The sequence below is a fragment of the Mus musculus genome, chromosome 18 (assembly GCF_000001635.26).
Source record: "Mus musculus strain C57BL/6J chromosome 18, GRCm38.p6 C57BL/6J".
Lineage (NCBI taxonomy): Eukaryota > Metazoa > Chordata > Mammalia > Rodentia > Muridae > Mus > Mus musculus.
In genome coordinates, this window is record NC_000084.6 from 56,407,675 (window position 1) to 56,425,602 (window position 17,928).

The 17,928-nt window shown below is 42.1% G+C and overlaps 1 protein-coding gene and 1 long non-coding RNA gene across 5 annotated transcripts in view; one reads left to right on the plus strand and one right to left on the minus strand.

Moving 5' to 3' along the window:
• Gramd3 (GRAM domain containing 3) overlaps positions 1 to 17,928 on the plus strand; it is a 116,308-nt gene that overhangs the window by 20,190 nt on the left and 78,190 nt on the right. The gene's annotated exons all lie outside the window — the stretch shown is intronic.
• Positions 1 to 17,928, minus strand: part of LOC102637792 (uncharacterized) — a 28,453-nt gene that overhangs the window by 4,204 nt on the left and 6,321 nt on the right. For 2 of the 3 annotated variants that reach the window (NR_168703.1, NR_168704.1), the window contains exon 2: positions 10,506 to 10,703. This is a non-coding gene — a long non-coding RNA (uncharacterized LOC102637792). Of the gene's footprint in view, positions 1 to 10,505; positions 10,704 to 10,804; positions 11,438 to 17,928 lie in introns of those variants that run through there. The other variant, NR_168705.1, reaches the window with a different exon arrangement.

The window sequence follows — 17,928 nt, forward strand, 5'->3', positions numbered from 1 at the left end:
CCATAGTCCATTTTCACTCCTGTCCACTGGAGTCACTGCTACAAGAGGGAAATTCTGACTCTACGGGGGAACTGAGTTTGGAGACTGTGAACATCACTGTTCCCTCTTCCAGGAGGGAGGAGGACTTGGTAACAGTCAAAGAAAGCAAGTCATTGATTTCCTGGATGTGGGACAAGTATTTCTGTGAAGAGGGTCAGAGCAGCAGGACTGCTGGCGAAGGGAGGGGCGAGCAAACTCAGAAGGCAGTGAGCATGAAGAACACGAGGGTGTAAGGGGACTCTGGAGGTGGGAATGAGGAGGTCTCTTCCTAAGGAGAGTCAGAGTTCTCAAAGTGGAATAAGATAGACATATTCAGCAGCTAACACTGCCAGGAGAGAGAGAGAGAATCTCTCACCCAACATAACACACAGCCCTCCGCAGTCACTTACCCAAAGCACAGAGTGGGTTCTTAGTAATAGCACTCTGTGCCATGGAGTTTCAAACATGCAGCACACCTCTCTCTCCCTTGACTGCCTCATAGACTTTCTTCCTTGTTCAAGATGAACCTTCTGAAAAGGCCTTGTCCAACCTCTGGGGGACTTTCCTGGGGCCGTTTTCAGAACGTATTGCACTGGGGCATGGTTGTCTGTCTGTCTGTTTGCTTGCTTGCTTTTTAATCAAGCTAGCACAGCCTAACCTTCTACCTCACTTACCTTCCGGGGCCCCTGGAGTTTGCAGTGAGATGCTCACACACACACACACACACACTCCTACAGTTCTAATTCCTACAGTGGCTCTGATTGCTCTCCTTCTCCGCTAATTTTCCCCTCTGGTTGAATAGCCAAGGGCGTCTTTGGCGTTCTGATCAAGGGAATGCTGTTTGGAGACTCATTTTGCTGGGAGTTTGTGGAATGTATTTTTGTAATTCGCCTTTATCTCTGTGTACACATTAGACCTTGCTGACCATCTGGGGTAGGAATGCCTTTCAGGCAATTTATCCTGCTTAGTGGCACAGGGATGCAGAGCCACTGATAATATCATAATATGAACATTCCCTACAGGTGCCATAAACCAGAGGCACGTGGATAGGGGAAGAGAAACAAGGATTGGAAATGCACAGAGCCAGAAGCTAGACTTTGGCTTAGTCCTTCCCATCATCAGATGTGTAAGTCCCAAGTGACAGACACCAATCTTACGATTCCTTAGTCACCTCTGGGTGACTATAAAGACAAGATTCAAATGACATAACTAAATAACCAATATTAGACTTGGGTTTTTTTAGGGTAACTGCACACAATAGTTTGTCAAAATTCCTGCTTGTGGTGTGGGGGGACTAACCTCAAATAATACAAACACATCCTTGACATCTGTGTGTCACATCGACCAGCATTTATGACAACAGATTTTTAAAAAATTACAATTGACCCAAATTGTAAAGATATTTCATAGATTCTGTCTGGTAATTAAGTAATCCTTATACTGAATGAGGACTACTTTTTTAGATTTGGAGATGTTATAATATGTGTTGCCTTCTCCAAATTGATAATTTAATTTCTTTGTTCATTCCATACATGATATATAATAAATATATAATATGTGATATATAATATATGATGTGTAATGTGTCATATATACATGTGTATATATATATATAATACCCACTTTTATACCTAAATTTTAGTCATGACATTTCTTACAGAAAAACTTAAAGTTGCATAACTTCCCCCAGACCCTCGAAGGCTGCATCTGTGTCTGATTATAACTGACTGTATGCACCAGGCTTATCTGCGCTTTCAGTGTGGGTAGACGCTGGCACTGGCCACAAGCTCTATAGTACTGAGTTAAGGAACAGATGTGGTTTGGCCAGATTGACCGCCATGAGGAAGTCACGCTGGCTGGGAAGTCACTTCTGTTATCAGACTTTTTTTTTCCTTTCTTTCTTTCTTTCTTTCTTTCTTTCTTTCTTTCTTTCTTTCTTTCTTTCTTCCTTCCTTCCTTCCTTCCTTCCTTCCTTCCTTCCTTCCTTCCTTTCTTTCTTTCTTTCTTTCTTTCTTTCTTTCTTTCTTCCTTTTTTGGCAAAAAAATGAAAAAGCGTAAGAAAGCCAAATTTAGAAATGGATTTGAGAAAATTTCACTCTATTAAAACTTGCAGATCTTTAGAAAAGCACAATTTAATCATCTATGCTCTAATTTCTGACCCTTCTTTAAAGTTTAAACCCATACAGATTAATTCAACTTAAAAACCCTTACTTTGTCAGCAGATTAAAAAACAAACAAACAAACAAACGGACGTGTTTGTGTGATTGTGTCTCTGTTCACTTGATATTTACTTAACGTGTGTTTAACAAAAGCAAAGGCAGGCGAGGAGAACTGTAGTGAACATTCTAGGAGTCGCTTCCTCTGTGGAGGATGGAGCGGGGAGCAGCTTTGTGGGGCTGTAGGGATCGTCGCCAGGCAGCATGTACAGGATGAACGAGTGCTTTCAGAGAGCCCAGAACAAATGACTGTCTCATGTGTGTGCACCGTGGCTAATGCCTGGGAATACTTCCGTAAGCTTGGCCATTTTTCATTGTACCAGCTGGCTTACAGTATACCAGTGTACAGCAGTGGCTCTTAACCCGTGGGTCTCGACCTCTTTGATGACCCTTTTACAGAGGTCACCTAAGACCTTTAGAAAACAGATATTTACCTTACAGCTCATACCAGTGGCAAAATTACAGTTACGAAGTAGCAACAGAATAATTTTATGGTTGGGGGGGTCACCACAACCTGAGAGACTATATTAAAGTGTCACAGCTTTAGGAAGGTTGAGAGGGCCTAGATTACAGTCACTCCCTAGGTTGCTTAGATAAGGGAGGAAAGTGACAAGTCTTCTGTGTTGCTAAGGAAATAGAACCAACAGAAACAAAATTAGCTACGGAAATGAATGCCCTGATGGACCCATCCTAGCCAACTTCACTGCACTTCATCTGGCTTGAGATCGAATCTAGTGTCAAAACTCAATGGTCATTTAGTTCCATTTATTTATCTCACCTAGGATAGCCTTTCGAGCCCCAGAAGAGACAGTCAGAAACAGGCATCATACTGTGTAAAAGAAAAATCTGGGATTCCTGAGCCTATACTGACTGTTAAACAATTCTGCTAGTTTCCAGTAAATGGGCAGATGTGCCTCAGCGCCTCCTGATAGATTTACTTATGATACCTGCCTATGCAAAAAAATAAAAATGAAAACAAACAAACAAACAAATAGAATCTCAGCTCTTCTCTTAAAGGCAATACAAGTTTATTCCAGAGCCATTTTGATTGACCATGGCCCAGGAACACAGACTTGGGTTAACCTAAATCCCATGTTCCAACATGGAAGCAGTTTCATGATGTTTTAATTTTTACAGAACAAGGAAAGTCATTAATCAAGGCAAGTTTTAAATACATCGGTGCGAACGTCAGAGAGGTGTTCCAGGGAGATGGGGGGAGTTTCTCTATTGGCTTCAGATGCTATCTGATGATGCTCATAGCTTTGGGATTGGTGGAAGCTCACTGTCTGCTAAAGTAATAGATTCCAAAAGGTTTTTAATCTATTAGTCACAGGATGTTAGTTCCCACACAGAGGTGGACAAAGAATGTCAGTTCAGGGTGCTAAAGCTAGCTATGATAAGGTAATTAGTCCTGGACCTGCAGCATTCCAACCTCTGCACATCACTGCCATTCTAATCAGTCAATCCATCTCTGTAGACAGAAATTCTCATTGACAATACTATATACCATAACCCAGGGAAATAGTCAACATCTCAAAAATTCTGCCATTCAGACACAAGGGTCTGAGTTTGATTCCCGGCCCTCTGGTGATGGTGATGGTGATAGTGATGATAAACGCATGAGTTGTAATCTCTCATTGCTGGAGAGACTGAGGCAAAAGGAACTGTGGACTTAGTCAGCCAGCAAGCCTCTCTAAATTGATTAGCCCCAGGTCCCAGTCAGAGACCCTCTCTCAAAACCCAAGGAGAACAGCTTCTGAAGACTCTGACATTGGAGACTGACCTCTGACCCCCCACATGCACAGTCACAAAGTGCACACACAAGAAAATACACACATACCCACAACACACACACATTACTTCGAAAGTATGGTTTCTGTGGAACACATATGTCCTTGACAGGATCATGAAGTGGAAGACACAATACTGAAGCCTGTCAGGGACCATCTACTGACTAGAGAAGTGACAGGCACTCTGCGAGCTTTGGGGAAGTGTGAGATGGGAAGTGCGGTGGGTCATGTCTCTAAGGAGTCACGAAAAACTTCGCAGCATCTCTTGGTGGGGTGGGCATTTGTGTAAGGAGCACTGCCTGGTATACAACTGGCTTTGTAACTTAGGAACTAACTTTCTGTGTCTCACTTTCTTCAACTGTGAGATGTGGATAATCAGGATTGTGGAGAATTCTTTTTTTCTTTTCTTTTTTCTTTTTTTTTTTTTTTTTTTTTTTTTTTTAGTTTTGTTGTTGTAGTTGTGATTTTTTGTTGTTATTTTGAGACAGGGTCACACTATGTATCCCTGGCTGGATCTCATACTGCAGATCAGGCTGTCCCTGAATTCATAGAGATCCACCTGCCTCTGTCTCATGAGTGCTGGGATTAAAGGCATGGCCACTACACTTGTCCTTTGTCTGTGGAGAGTCCCAGAAATAGGCACACTAGTAAGCATGAAATATCGTGTGTGTGTGTGTGTGTGTGTGTGTGTGTCTGTGTCTGTGTCTGTCTGTCTGTGTGTTATATAACAAGTATTCTAATGCTGGCTGTTGTGATTATAAGGTAGTGAGAGACTGGAAATTCACACAGAAACAAAGGGATATTTTCCCCCTAGAGTTCCTGGTTGGGTGAGAGGTAGTTAAGGATACACACTTTCCCCTCGAGCACACACCACACATAGAAGAAAGTCTGTTGAAAGCAGATCTTACTTGAGTAAGTAAATGGCTAACTAAGGACCCACCTCCTGCTTCCAGAACCTCCAGTCTCTGTGGCCAACACAGACACCAGGCGGAAGTCATGTGTCCACTTTGAAAACCACACTACTAACATAAATCTCCAAATTCATCCCACAACATGTTTTCTGTTCCTCCATTCCCATTCTCCTCCGTGTCTTCTATCCCATGTCTCTTGTTCAGCTCCCTGTCTCTTATCCCCCATATTTCCTGTTCCCCCAATGTCTTCTGTCCCCCATATCTCCTGCCCTTCATCTCTCCTGCTCACGCCCATGTTTCCTTGATGTGGAATTTTACTTTAAATTAAATCATAAACCTTACCCCACAACTTGCTTAAAGCCAAAACAAAACGAAGTTTTGAAGTGTCACTCACAGGATTGCTTGCCACTGTTTGTGAGTTATTTCTGTGGTGGTTCAAAGCCAGAGCCTTGTTCAGTGTGCGCAAGCAAAACCACCAGCCTCCAGTTCTGGAGGCGTTGTCATGGTTGGTGTTGTGGTTGGCTTTGTTTTCTTGGTGCTGAGGATGAAAGCCAGAGCCTGGCTCATGCGAGACAAGGACCCCACCTCTGCTCTACATCGCTATCCCTCAGGAGTTTGAAATGCTACAGCTTCTGGAACTCTAATAGCTATGCCCCTGAAACCCCCATCTGAGCTGGCAAGTAGGCCAGGGCAGCGGCTAACAGGACAGACTTTTCCTCAGGACTGCTGGGTCCTAGCCTCCTCAAAGTGACTGTGCTCTGGTTTGTTTTGGGGCCAAAAGGGTTATGAATTACCTTTCCCATGATATTCTTAGAGAGCTACCTAGCCTCTGAGTAGCACTATTTAAACCTCTGGTTGATGTTCACCCTTAAGAAACACCTTTAAGGGCTAGAGAGATGTCTCAGCGGTTAAGAACACTGACTGCTCTTCTGAAGGTCCTGAGTTCAATTCCCAGCAACCACATGATGGCTCCCAACCATTTGTACAGCTACAGTGTACTCATATACATAAAATAAATAAATAAATCTTTAAAAAAAACACCTTTTTAAAAAGTTAAAAAGCGGAGGGTTTACTTTGCAAGGTACTCTTGCTAATGCCCTATTTGCTGTATTTTCTGAGTTGCCCCAAGGGGAGCTGCCTATTACTCGAGCCCCCTAGCATTTTCAGGATGCTCAGCCCTACGTATGGCCATTACCCCATCCCATAGGGTATATTAGACCACTAGGTCTCAGGATAACATTTTCAGACTTTTTCTAAGCAGTTGCCTGGAATCTCGGGACAAGGACCAGCAGAAGGAGCTGCTGAGGCCTTACAAGGCCTGGGTCCTCATTCCTGGCAGCAAAGTGTCCCACGCAGTGTGCTCATGCGTGTGAGTTTGAACTTCCCGTGTGTGCTTTCACACAAGAATGAAGGCCTGAGAACACTTTATCTCCTGAGCTGCCTCTTCTTGCTTTAAAAGGGGACTGCCTTAAAAGGGGGTATCAGAACACAGTCATAAAAATGACTTGTGAACAAGACCGTGGGGGAACTCAGAGAGGCTCTAGGAGAAAAGGCAGGGGGCCTTTTACCTCAGGTGCATGTTGTTCCACAGATGGTTCTTGGTCATGATTTTCACGCCTCCTGCGACCAACATTTACATTCAATCTATAAGACGTGTTTACCCTGTTTGATTGTCTGAACGTGGCTATAGAAGCCAGTCTGGTAAAAGGCTGTGCTGGGTGCTGACCGCAGTGTGCCCTGGATCTGGACATGGCTTTCTGGTTTTCGTTCATGCTTTCCCAGATACAATCTATAGTACGTGCCAGGCAATTGTGTTTCAATCCGCCTGTTCTGAGGAGCTTCTGGGAAAGGGCTGCCCTGTTAATATTTACTATGTGCTTATGACATTTATTTATTTACATGTTTTTCTGGAACTCAAACCCCTTTCCTTGGATCACTGCTTTCTTCGTTTCATCTCTGTGTTGATGTATGCTGAAATGGAAGGAACGTTGCCCATGGCTTTCGACTGTAGTCTGCCCCATTTTTTAAGGCCCTCAGATCGCAGGTCTCCCAAACAAACCTGCATAGTGGACAAATGTCAACAGGTTGTCAGGTTACACGTTGCTTCATCAGCCTGGGTTACGATGGAACATGTTTATCTCCTTCTCCTGTTGCTTCTCCATCATCTGTGAAATTGTTGCTCATTTTGACAGAAGGGACTATGGCATTTATCATTGTAAAATCCCCACACGCGCCTGATTGTTTCCTTTTCTTTCCTTAATGGATTTCCCGAGATGGATTTGGGGATTGAAAGTTTAAAAAAAACGAAACAAACAAAGACACACACACACACACACACACACACACCTCTGTGGCTTCCCTTAGTAACTATCTCCCAGCAGAGAGAAATTATGATTGTTTCCTAAAAGATGTTTAAACAGCTTCAGCATCGACAAATATAATTTCATTATAGTTCCCATCTTTAATTGATAACTGTTCAAAACTGAGAAATATATTTGCGTATGAATTATTGATTAAGAGTTTTACTGTTTTGTCTCTAGGGTTGTGAGCCTAGCCTCTAATGGCTGAAGCATCTCTTCAGCTCAAGAGTTTTGACTTTAATAAGTGATCTTACCCAAAGGCCAAGAAGTGGTAGGAGTTGTTTTTATTTTCCTTTATTTTATTTTGTGGGAAAGGGGCATGCACTGGTGTGTAGCATGCGTATAGGGGTCAGAAGACAACTTGTAGGAAGGATCCTGTACTCTCCTTTCACCACACGAGTCCTAGAGATGGAATTTGGGTCATTAGACATTTTAATGACATAAAATTTTATGTTGAGTTGTTTCAATAAGATTTCAGAGAAGTCTAATACAGAGAGAGACAGAGAGACAGAGAGAGAGAGACAGATAGGCACATACACATACACACACACAGCACATCTCTGTTGCATGGAACCTCCTCTTTACTGGAGTACCTGCCTCTAGAAGTGGACTGAACTATGATCATTTGACTTTGAACTTTCACCAGATCTGGGTTTATAACAATAAAACAAAGCTAGTGTGTTGGCTCAGCAGCTAAAAGCACTGGCTAATATCCCAGTGGTTCCAGACTCAATTCCCTAGAATCTACATGGTGGCTCACAACCATCTATAACTCCAGTCATAGGTAACTCAGTGCCCTCTTCCAGCCTCTGTGGGTACTGCATGCATATGGTACACAGACATCCATGCAAGAAAAACACCCACGCACATAAAATAGAATAATAATAGAATTTTAAATATAATGATTAAAAAAACAACAATAACCTTCGCCTGCTTCTGTTCCTGTTTCTTCATCTATATGAAAGCTCTGAGATAATGCTGCACAGCATGGTAAATATTTAACTGCATTATCAAGTGACCTTTCTTACAGTCCCATATCTAATTGATAAAGAGGGAGCTTTGTCTATTATTTTCCATGCAATTACATAAATAGCCACTAATTAATGAGATTAAGAACACATCAGGATAAATATGTCCATTTCTGCCAATGTGACAGTTTATTTTTAACCTATGATTCCTTAGACCCCCCCCCCCAAGACTTGTTAATCATCCCAATCAAAGGAAATAAAATTACGATTACTATGTGCCTATCAAGTTTGCTGGCAAATAACCATGGAGTTTCAGCAGCCAATCAGAAAGCAGTGAGACCTTCTAGATGACGCTTCATTAGATCCAGTTGCTCTGTCTCTTAATAAAAATGACAGCAACTTATCATTTCTGAGCAGTCTCCTGAGTCATCATCTTCCTCTCGTCCCTCACCCAAGAGTTAATCCAAGCATCACGATAACTTATGGAATGGAAGCTACTGTTCAGATAGGAAGCTGGGGAGAGGCATGCAAGCACTAAGAGAAGAGTTAGGCTCTAAACCATCTTTAATGCCCTCTTTCATAAAGCGGCAGAACTGGGTTAAAATATGTAGCCCTCCTAAAGTAAGGAACCAATTAAAGTCTGATGTGTGGAATCAAAAGTATTAGTGAAGCAATGATAAATCAGGAGAGTGAGAGAAAATACACAGAGGGGAAGAAAATATTTACAAAGCATGAATATGTTGATAATCTAGGATTAAGAATTCTTACTATTCAACTGTGAAAAGATAGCACACCTTTGATCCCAGCACTCGGGAGGAAGAGCCAGGCAGATCTGTAAGTTCAAGGCCAGCCTGGTTCACTGAGCAAGTTCCAGGACAGCCAGGATTACACAACACAGAGAAACCCTGTCTCAAGGATTGTGGGGGGAGGGGGAGCAGCAAAGGGAGGAGGTGGAGAGATGGCTTAGCAGTTAAGAATGGAATGCTGTTTTTCCAGAAGACCCCAGTTCTGTTCCTAGCACCCAGGCTGGGTGACTAACAACTGCCTATAACTCCAGTGCCTGGGAATTTTATACCCTCTTCTGGCTTCCACAGGTATGCACACATATGTGGCAGACACACACACACACAAATAATAAAAATAAGTTTTTTTTTTAAGTGAGCAAAGGATTTTAACAGTTTTTTTTCACCAAACAAAGCCTATGAGTAGACGATAAAGTAGAATATTATACTAAAAATCACTTGTCATTAAGACATAAAAACTAAAACCACAATGATATCATCTCATGCCCACTAACGTGGCTATACATGAAAGGACAGGCACTAACAAGTGGGGTGGGGTGTGTAGACAAATTGGGGTCCTCTACATTGTTGTTGAGAACGTAAAACCATACAACGTCTTTGAATGAAGCAGGTTGGCAAGTTCTTCAGAAAGTTGAAGTCATACCATGGAGTTATGATATCATAGAGTTATAATATGACTCAGCAAATTTACATTTGTCCATGGGAAAACCTGCTTATATTATTTGTTATTTAAATCTCCTTAGCAAAGATGGAAGGAAACTTGTGTTAATGACACTGGCGAATAATATATTATTAGAATGGTCAAATGCCTATCGCGTAACCGTCTGCTAAGGAATAACTAAGTAAAATGTAGACTGTCAATGTTACTGGGATATTATTTAACCATAGTAAAGAATAAAAGACTATTGAATGCTACAATGTAGATGGGAAAGGCTCTTTACCAAAGGCCACATGATCCCACTTAAATAAAATGCCCAAAAGAGGGAAATCTGTACCGACAGAAAGCAGACAGTATTCCCAGGGGATGGACGAAGAGACACTAGGACTGATGGCCAGTGGACACAGAGTTTTGGTTTCTGGAGTTTTGAGGGACTTGCTTTTTGACTTTGTTTGTGGAGAGGAGGCGTGCTCTAGGGCTGGGTAGTGGTGATACTTGCACAATTTTATTTAGTGCTATAATACCCGTAGAAATGTACACTTTATGTTTTAATATTTATTTTATTCATGTATCTCTCTGTATGTGCATGTGAGGGTTTGGCACACGTGTGTGAGTTCCCATGGGGGTGGGGATGTCAGAAGAGGGGGTTAGATTCCCTGGAGCTAAGTTAGAGGCAGTTGTTAGATGCTTGGCTTGGGCACTAAAGAAAAAACTTGGATCTTCTAGAGGAACAGCAGGTGGTCTTAACCACTGAGCCAGTCTCCAGCCACAAAGTGCTTACCTTAAAATGGTGAACTTCGTAGCATAAGAATTACATCCCCCATGAAGCCAGGAGAGCCCAGAAGCATCTTCCTCTTCTTCCTCTTCCTCTTCCTCCTCTTCCTCCTCCTCCTCTTCCTCCTCCTCCTCCTCCTCATCCTCTTCTTCTTCTTCTTCTTCTTTTCTTCTTCTTCTTCTTCTTCTTCTTCTTCTTCTTTTTCTTTTTTCAAAGTACATTTGCCACAAATACAAAATACATAAATAATTTTTCATGACTAATACACTGACTTTCTCATTTTCAAAACGATTGACACTTGTTACCTTAAATTAAATCTTCTGATCAAAAAAGAAATTTGACACTTAAGATTTCAAAAACATAGCTGGGGGGGTGATGGCGCACACCTTTAATCCCAACACTCACTTTATCCAACAGAATGAGGGCATAGGCAGGAGAGCCTCTGTAAGTTCCAGGCCAGCCTGGACAGGCAAAGCTACACAGAGAAACCTTCTCTGGAAAAACAAAACAAAGCAAAATTCAAACATCGCCCACTCCTAACAACTCAGAAGTAGCCGGGGCCCTGGCACTCTGACATGTTTTTGTTTCTTATTGGCACAATGAGATGTCCCTCACAGGATGCCTGACCTATCAGAAGCACTCTGCTAATTTCACTCTCACTACCTCATTTCCTTTTACTTGAATTGTGTAAAATCTCTGTCTCCAAACTACCCACATCTAGTAAACCAGGTCACAGCTGCTGAGCATCCTTAAAAGAACTTTCGGGATAGAAACGAAGTAAAATAAAGAACCTAAGGTTCTAGTCTGCATACAGATGTTGTGTGTCACGCATCCTACTTGCAGTTCTTGGGCCCTTTGGTTCCGCCCCTCAACTAATCTTTGAAATACTTGCTCAATCAAAAAGTAAAGATCCACACTATTAATAAGCCAGGACTTTTGTGACCTAGAATGTTTTTTTTAGCAGAGGTTCTCTAGGTTTCCATGGCAACGAGCCATGCCTTTTACAATACAATGCACTAAAAGAAGAATGGAGAAAAGGCGATGGAGAGAATCCCAACCAAGAACTCCTTTGTCAGCACTGAATTTTACCATCAAATGTTCAGTAAAGCAGAGATAGTGAGACATTGAGATCCTCAGAATAGAGACAGAAAGGTAGGAAACATTTAGTACAAGTTGTTTTAGTTCATCTGTTGTTACTTGATTAACTATACACACTTTAAAAAAAACAAACTTGACTGAAGACAGTTGGGACTTTAAATTATGCTAAAACTGAGACTGAACTTCGATATATTGAAACATTCCATGAATTTGTTCAATCTAGATAAGCAGGTAACTTACCACCAAGATCAATGTGTAGAACATTTTTCAGGAGCAAGAGAGAGGGCTCAGCCATGAGTGGCAAGGCTCACAGTCAAAACTATAAGAACATTTTCAGAACTGATCTAAGAGCTTCTCACCTACTTCTTAAGCCAAGTTCACTACCAACCCCTTAAAAATAGACAAAATGACACAAATGGAAAAGGAGAAACTAAAAGCTCCCTAGCTGGTCTCACTGTGATTTCTGGCTTGTGCTATGATTTCCTCGTGGCAGAGCATATCACGTGGACACTTCGCAGTCATTAGATAGCCAAGGCTCTAAGAAATGAATTCCCTGAGTGATTAAACTAAAAGCCAGAGCTTCGGGCTGAGGAGAAGGAACCTTCAAATTCTCTCTCTCCCTAGAGCACACCAGCTCAGGAAACATCTGAAGGAAGCGAACTCTTTGCAACTTTATACAATGTGCCTCGGTGAGCAAAAAAATCTGACTCACTCTGTTTAATAAAGTCAAGATGAATAACAAGACTGAACTTGCCAGGCCCAAACTTCTGAACGGACTGTGAGCCTCCATCTCTCTACTTAAGGGCATTCCCCGGCACTCTGTGAGTGGCGCTTGAACTTGGGCTAGCCCAGCAATTGTGATAAACTGCATACATTTGCTCTCACCTCCTCTTGCTGCCAACTTTCAAGCCATTTAATAGATGTGGGAAATACAGCAGCTGGCAGAGAGCAGCCCCTGGCCAGAGAAGCAGGCTGGTTAATTGGATGCCCGCTTGAAACAGCTGGTATGGCCAACACTGAAGGTTAAAGGTGGGCGGGGGACCACACACCCATAATCTGAATCTGGTCACCCGGAAGGCTGAAGCAAGACATTTGTAGGTTTGAGGCCAGCCTGAACTACATAATAAGGCACTGTCTCATCCCCTGCTACATTTTATAGAATCACTCTTTAGGAAACGAAATGGGACTGTGTTATAAGGATGCCAGATGATAGGAACGTATCAGGATTGTTCCCAGAAAAGCAGAGCTACCATAACTCTCCATAAGAGTTAATACTGATTAATAATTAAGTTAATACTGATTATTAATTAAGCTAATACTGATTAACTCCTAATTCAAATAACTCTTTTACTTGTTGAGCTAAATTTTTTGTGTTAAGAACTATCTTTTCAGGGGTGAAAGGGGCAAGAAGACTTAGATTAGAGAGTAGAGCAGAGATTTAGCAAGTTCAATATATGTGTGCCTTTAACCTAAGGACATAGCCTTAACTTCTGACATGAATAAATCGGCCTGAATAAGATTGAATACAGAGAGGATGGCATGGGTCACATCTCGCGTAGCATTAGTAACTTCCTCCAGCATGGTGATGTTAATACCTTATATACTGTGGGCTAACTTTAAATACTAAGCGTTGATGAACTAAGAGACAGCCACATTCCTCACTTGTTAAAGACAATTCTTTGGTCAATCATGTAATAATGACAGTTAATAGTTAGGAGCAATCTAATGTGTAGTATGTGTCTGGCATGCTACTCACAACACAATGATCTTTTAAAATTCCTTAATGGCTCTAGGATGTACACGCAGCTGCTATTCCCATTCCCGTTCCCAGGGACCCCACAAATGAGGAAAGTGAGACTTAGGGAAAGTAAGTCATCCATCCAAGGCAGTAGAATTCACATAGACTCTCAGGTCAGCCTGACTCTGGTCTACCATGCTCTAATTCTACCCCTGGCTGGGGTTCTTACTGCCAGGACAACTCTTACCCGCTCTGCTGGAGTTCAAGCATGTGAAACTTCTAGCTCCAACAGGAAGAGCTGCTTACTGAAAGGACACCACAAACCATCCAATGCCCCCACCACCACCCCTGAACATCCAAGGGCAAAAATAAATAAACACTATGGCAATATCTGGGAAAAGAGAGAAGCCGAGATGATGCCCAGCAGCCCCCATCAGGGATGCTTCGTGCCCTCTACTGCAGATCTGCTTTTACACTCTTAAAGTTTATAGCACTAAGCATCCCAAGGATCCCCTTGTGATACACATCTTGGTAGATGGACTATTACCTATCAGCTGATATGTAATAAGATTAGTTCTTAGCTAATTTATTTGGTTACGATAAAAAAAAATTACATTTAAATTCTGATTTTAGTTCATCTATGACCTTAACACACAGAGAAATGCACTGATTCCATCTAGGTTGTTCGTTTGTTTTTGTTTTAAGTAAAAACTAATGCAAAGCACACAGCCCTGTGGAAAGAAGACAAAAGCCCCATCTTCTCAGATGAACGAAATGTAATAATTACTCTACCCTCAGGAAACTTCAATTGTTTTGCAATTGGTTCACACAAAAATCACATGTCATCTCCCCTTCCACCGCACTTACATTGTGTTGAAGCAGAAAGAAGGCCGTTGCTCTAACCAACCCTGCCCTTAAGGCAGCAAGGGTACTTTCATTCTATGCTCCACTAATAGATTCACATTCCAACACAAACACAGGGTTTGGACTGAAGCCCAGTTCTCCTGACTTCCAGACTAGGACCAGTTCTAAAATGTTATGCTGATGGAAGGGAGGGTAGGTGGCTTTTGTGACCCAAGACAGAACAGGACAGCCCCTTCTCCCCTCTGACTCCGTGACAGTTCTTAGTACTAAGCATTCAGTTATGAAACAAAACAGTCCATGTCCTATGCTTGGTAAATGTCTGTCTGTGGATATGCTCTCCCACAAAATGGTAACTTCACTGACAGCAAGCGTGCTACTTGTTTGTTTATATAGCTCTATCACCCAGAATATGACCTGTCCCATAGAGTGATTACCCCCACCCCCATCCCCACCCCTCCAAACTGTTGGAAGGAGGGAAACAAAGAGGGAAGGAACAGAGGGAGGGAAAGAAAGGGAAAGAAGGGAGACTGAGCCAAGACTCAAAGTCAATCTGTAGCTAACTGACAAGGAGAACAAAGGTTTTATGTTTCCTCAACTACTCTTCTTCATGCTTCTTGCATATTTCTCCTGGGCTAACTTAGTTCTTGTGAACTAGCATTTCAAGAGGAATAATAGAGCATAGACGTGAGGACTGGGAGATGAGAGAGAACACCAGTAGAATTTGTCAAAAGGGAAGATGAAGGTGTAAAGAGGGAGTGAATAAAGTGAGAGCAAGCAATAAAACGTACGCAAGAGAAGTAGCCAAGTGTCATGGGCAGACACGATTCTAGCGGTAATTAAATATGATCAAGGACAAGATGACAAGAGCAATAGTGGACCACACTGTCAAGTGCTACACAGGAGAAAAGCAGAACCTGCCAAAAGATGATGGAGGGAAGGCCAGGTTGATGACCGACGGCACCATGCCATGACAAGGAAAAGAAGAGACCATGTGGATATTTCTAGACTGCAACTCTGCCTTGTACCTGGGCTACGAGCAGTGACTTGTGGGCTAGAGTCTGTGAGGCTTAGACCTTCCTGTACTGTTGAGGGACATGGACCCTCAACCAGCAGAGAAGTGACAGGATGAGCCGGTGGTTTTCCTTTTAAGTTGTGGGAGAATTTCTCCTTTGTATATTTCTTTTTCACTTACTCCTTTCCCCACCGTGAAGTGAGAAAAAAAATATCTTAGGTCAGTGAGAATTCTGTTCTAAGGCGTGTGGTTGGGCATCAGTGGTATAAAGGGCTACCCTATGATTCATTCATTTGGCAAATATTTATTGAACATTCAACATGAAGCTGACACTTTTGGATACATTAATGAACATAGCAAATAGGGTCTTTGTTTTAGAGTCTAGTCCATTTTTTTTGATTACGTATTTTCCTCAATTACATTTCCAATGCTATCCCAAAAGTCCCCCATACCCCCCCCAACTTCCCTACCCACCCATTAAGGGTGAGAACTGATGGGAAAAAAACAGACCGAAAACTCATTACCTATATGAGTCATCAGCTGTCTCCCTCCCTCCAGCAGGCACACTAGAGAGGTGTAGACTTTTTGCTATGTCTAGAATGTGCCAAGCTCAGCAACCAGTCTGTGGTGGTTTGTATATGCTTGGCCCAGGGAACGGCACCATTAGGAGGTATGGCCTTGTTGGAGGAAGTGTGTCACTGTGGGGGTGGGCTTTGAGACCTCCTACCTGCCTGAAAAGTAAGTCTTCTGGTTCCCTTTGGAGCAAGATGTAGAACTCTCAGGTCCTTCTCCAGTCCCATGCCTATCAGGACACTGCCATGCTTCCCACCTTGATGAGGATAGACTGAACCTCTGAACCTGTAAGTAGCTTCAAATACAGGTTGTATTTTATGAGTTGCCTTGGTCATGGTATCTCTTCTCAGCAACGGAAACCCTAACTAAGACATGGTCTCAGGGTTTCTGCCTATCTCTTCCCTCCAGCCAGTTAGCTTTGCATCCAGATCTTCATGGACTTCCTCCTTCTTATTCTTCAAAAATCAGCTGGGCCATCACCGCTCAATGGGGCTTTCCTGTTTATCCTATGTAAACATGTCTCCCTTCCCATCTACTCTTTTCTGTTTTGTTGTCTTTGTATTTCTTACGCATTGAACTGACACACTGCCTTTTTCTTTGATTCTTTTCTGCATTGAGAAATGGTACCTCTCAGATATGGTGTTCCCTCAGCATCCTCCACGGGCTGTTTCTAACATCAAAAGCCACTGAGGCTCAAGTCCCATACAAAAACTGGTGTAAGATCTGCATTTAATCTCTACTCATTTACTATCTTCATGTTGTTACCGTCATGGAAATTCTGTGTAAATCGTTGTCATACAAGTGGGGTAAATCTCCATACATGTTCAGTGTAGATGCCACCACTGTAGGCCCATCTAAATTTTGACCTACAATTAGTTACAACTGAGGATACAGAATATATACAGAGGGCTGGTTGTATCAAATTTTGGTTTCTACATCTAGAACATAGGATTCACAACAAGTCAGGTGTTATTCTTTTGCTCATTTTCAAAGCTCATATGTTTAAAACGGTGCTGTTAGGAACATCTGTTAACCCATGAGCCCAGCAAGAAAGTTCAGAGGGGCTAGCCTGTGGTGGCTGGTCTCTATGGATGTTCTGTGGTGACCTAGGTCCTGTCATTTACATCTTGAATCTAGGCTGGTCTGCAGCTCACCTTTAATGAATAGAATCCGACATAGCTGAAGTTGCATGGCTTTCAGTGATGCCACATGAGTAAGATGTAGATTCAACCTTGGTTTGCAGGACATATAGTCCCAATGAGTCAAAACAAAACAAAGCAAAACAAAATTAACAAAATAAAATCCAAGTGTACAAAGATTTCAATGTTATATATAAGGAAGCCACAGTTTATCCACTCAGTGGAATATCACACAGGGAGACTGGAATGTCCTGCTGGCCCTCAGCCCAGATGGCCTGACCAACTAAAGAGCCAGTTCTTCCAGTGAAAATGCATCTTGCATATCTAGATTGATGAGTCTTCTAATGATTCCATCCGTGGGCTCCACGTTACTCTACCCAAATGAGTGACACTCATATAGTTGAGGATAGCCAACTCCTAGAGCTATAAGAAATGATAATAAATTCTTCTTGGAACTCCTACAGTTTCAGATGATTAGTTATAAAACAACTGGAATCTTCCAACACAGCCACCAGAAATAGCTCTAAATTCAAACATTTCTTTCTCTACAAATACAACTATTACTAATTTAAATTTTTATCTTTTTGAGAACTTCGTACATGAGTATTAAACTTAAACCATTCCCATTCTGCCTCCTGCCTCTCCGGTTGCTCCTGTCTACCCACTTCCTCTCAAATTCATAACCTCTTCTTCTTTAATGGTTATTGTTACACACACATGCAAACACACACAGCTTACTGAGGTCATTCTTGTTGCTTGTATACACATGTTTAGGGCTGGTCACTTGGAATTAGATAACCTATAAAGGCAATTATCCCTGGAGAAGATTGATACTCCTTCTCTGAACAGTCACTGATTTTCTGAAGTTCTTCATCAATGCATAGGAAATTTCTTCCATCCACACTGACATATTGTGGTGGCTTGAATAGGAATAGCCCCCACAGTCTAATAGTTGGAATGCTTAGTCACCAGGGAGTAGCACTATTAGAAGGTATGACCTTGTTA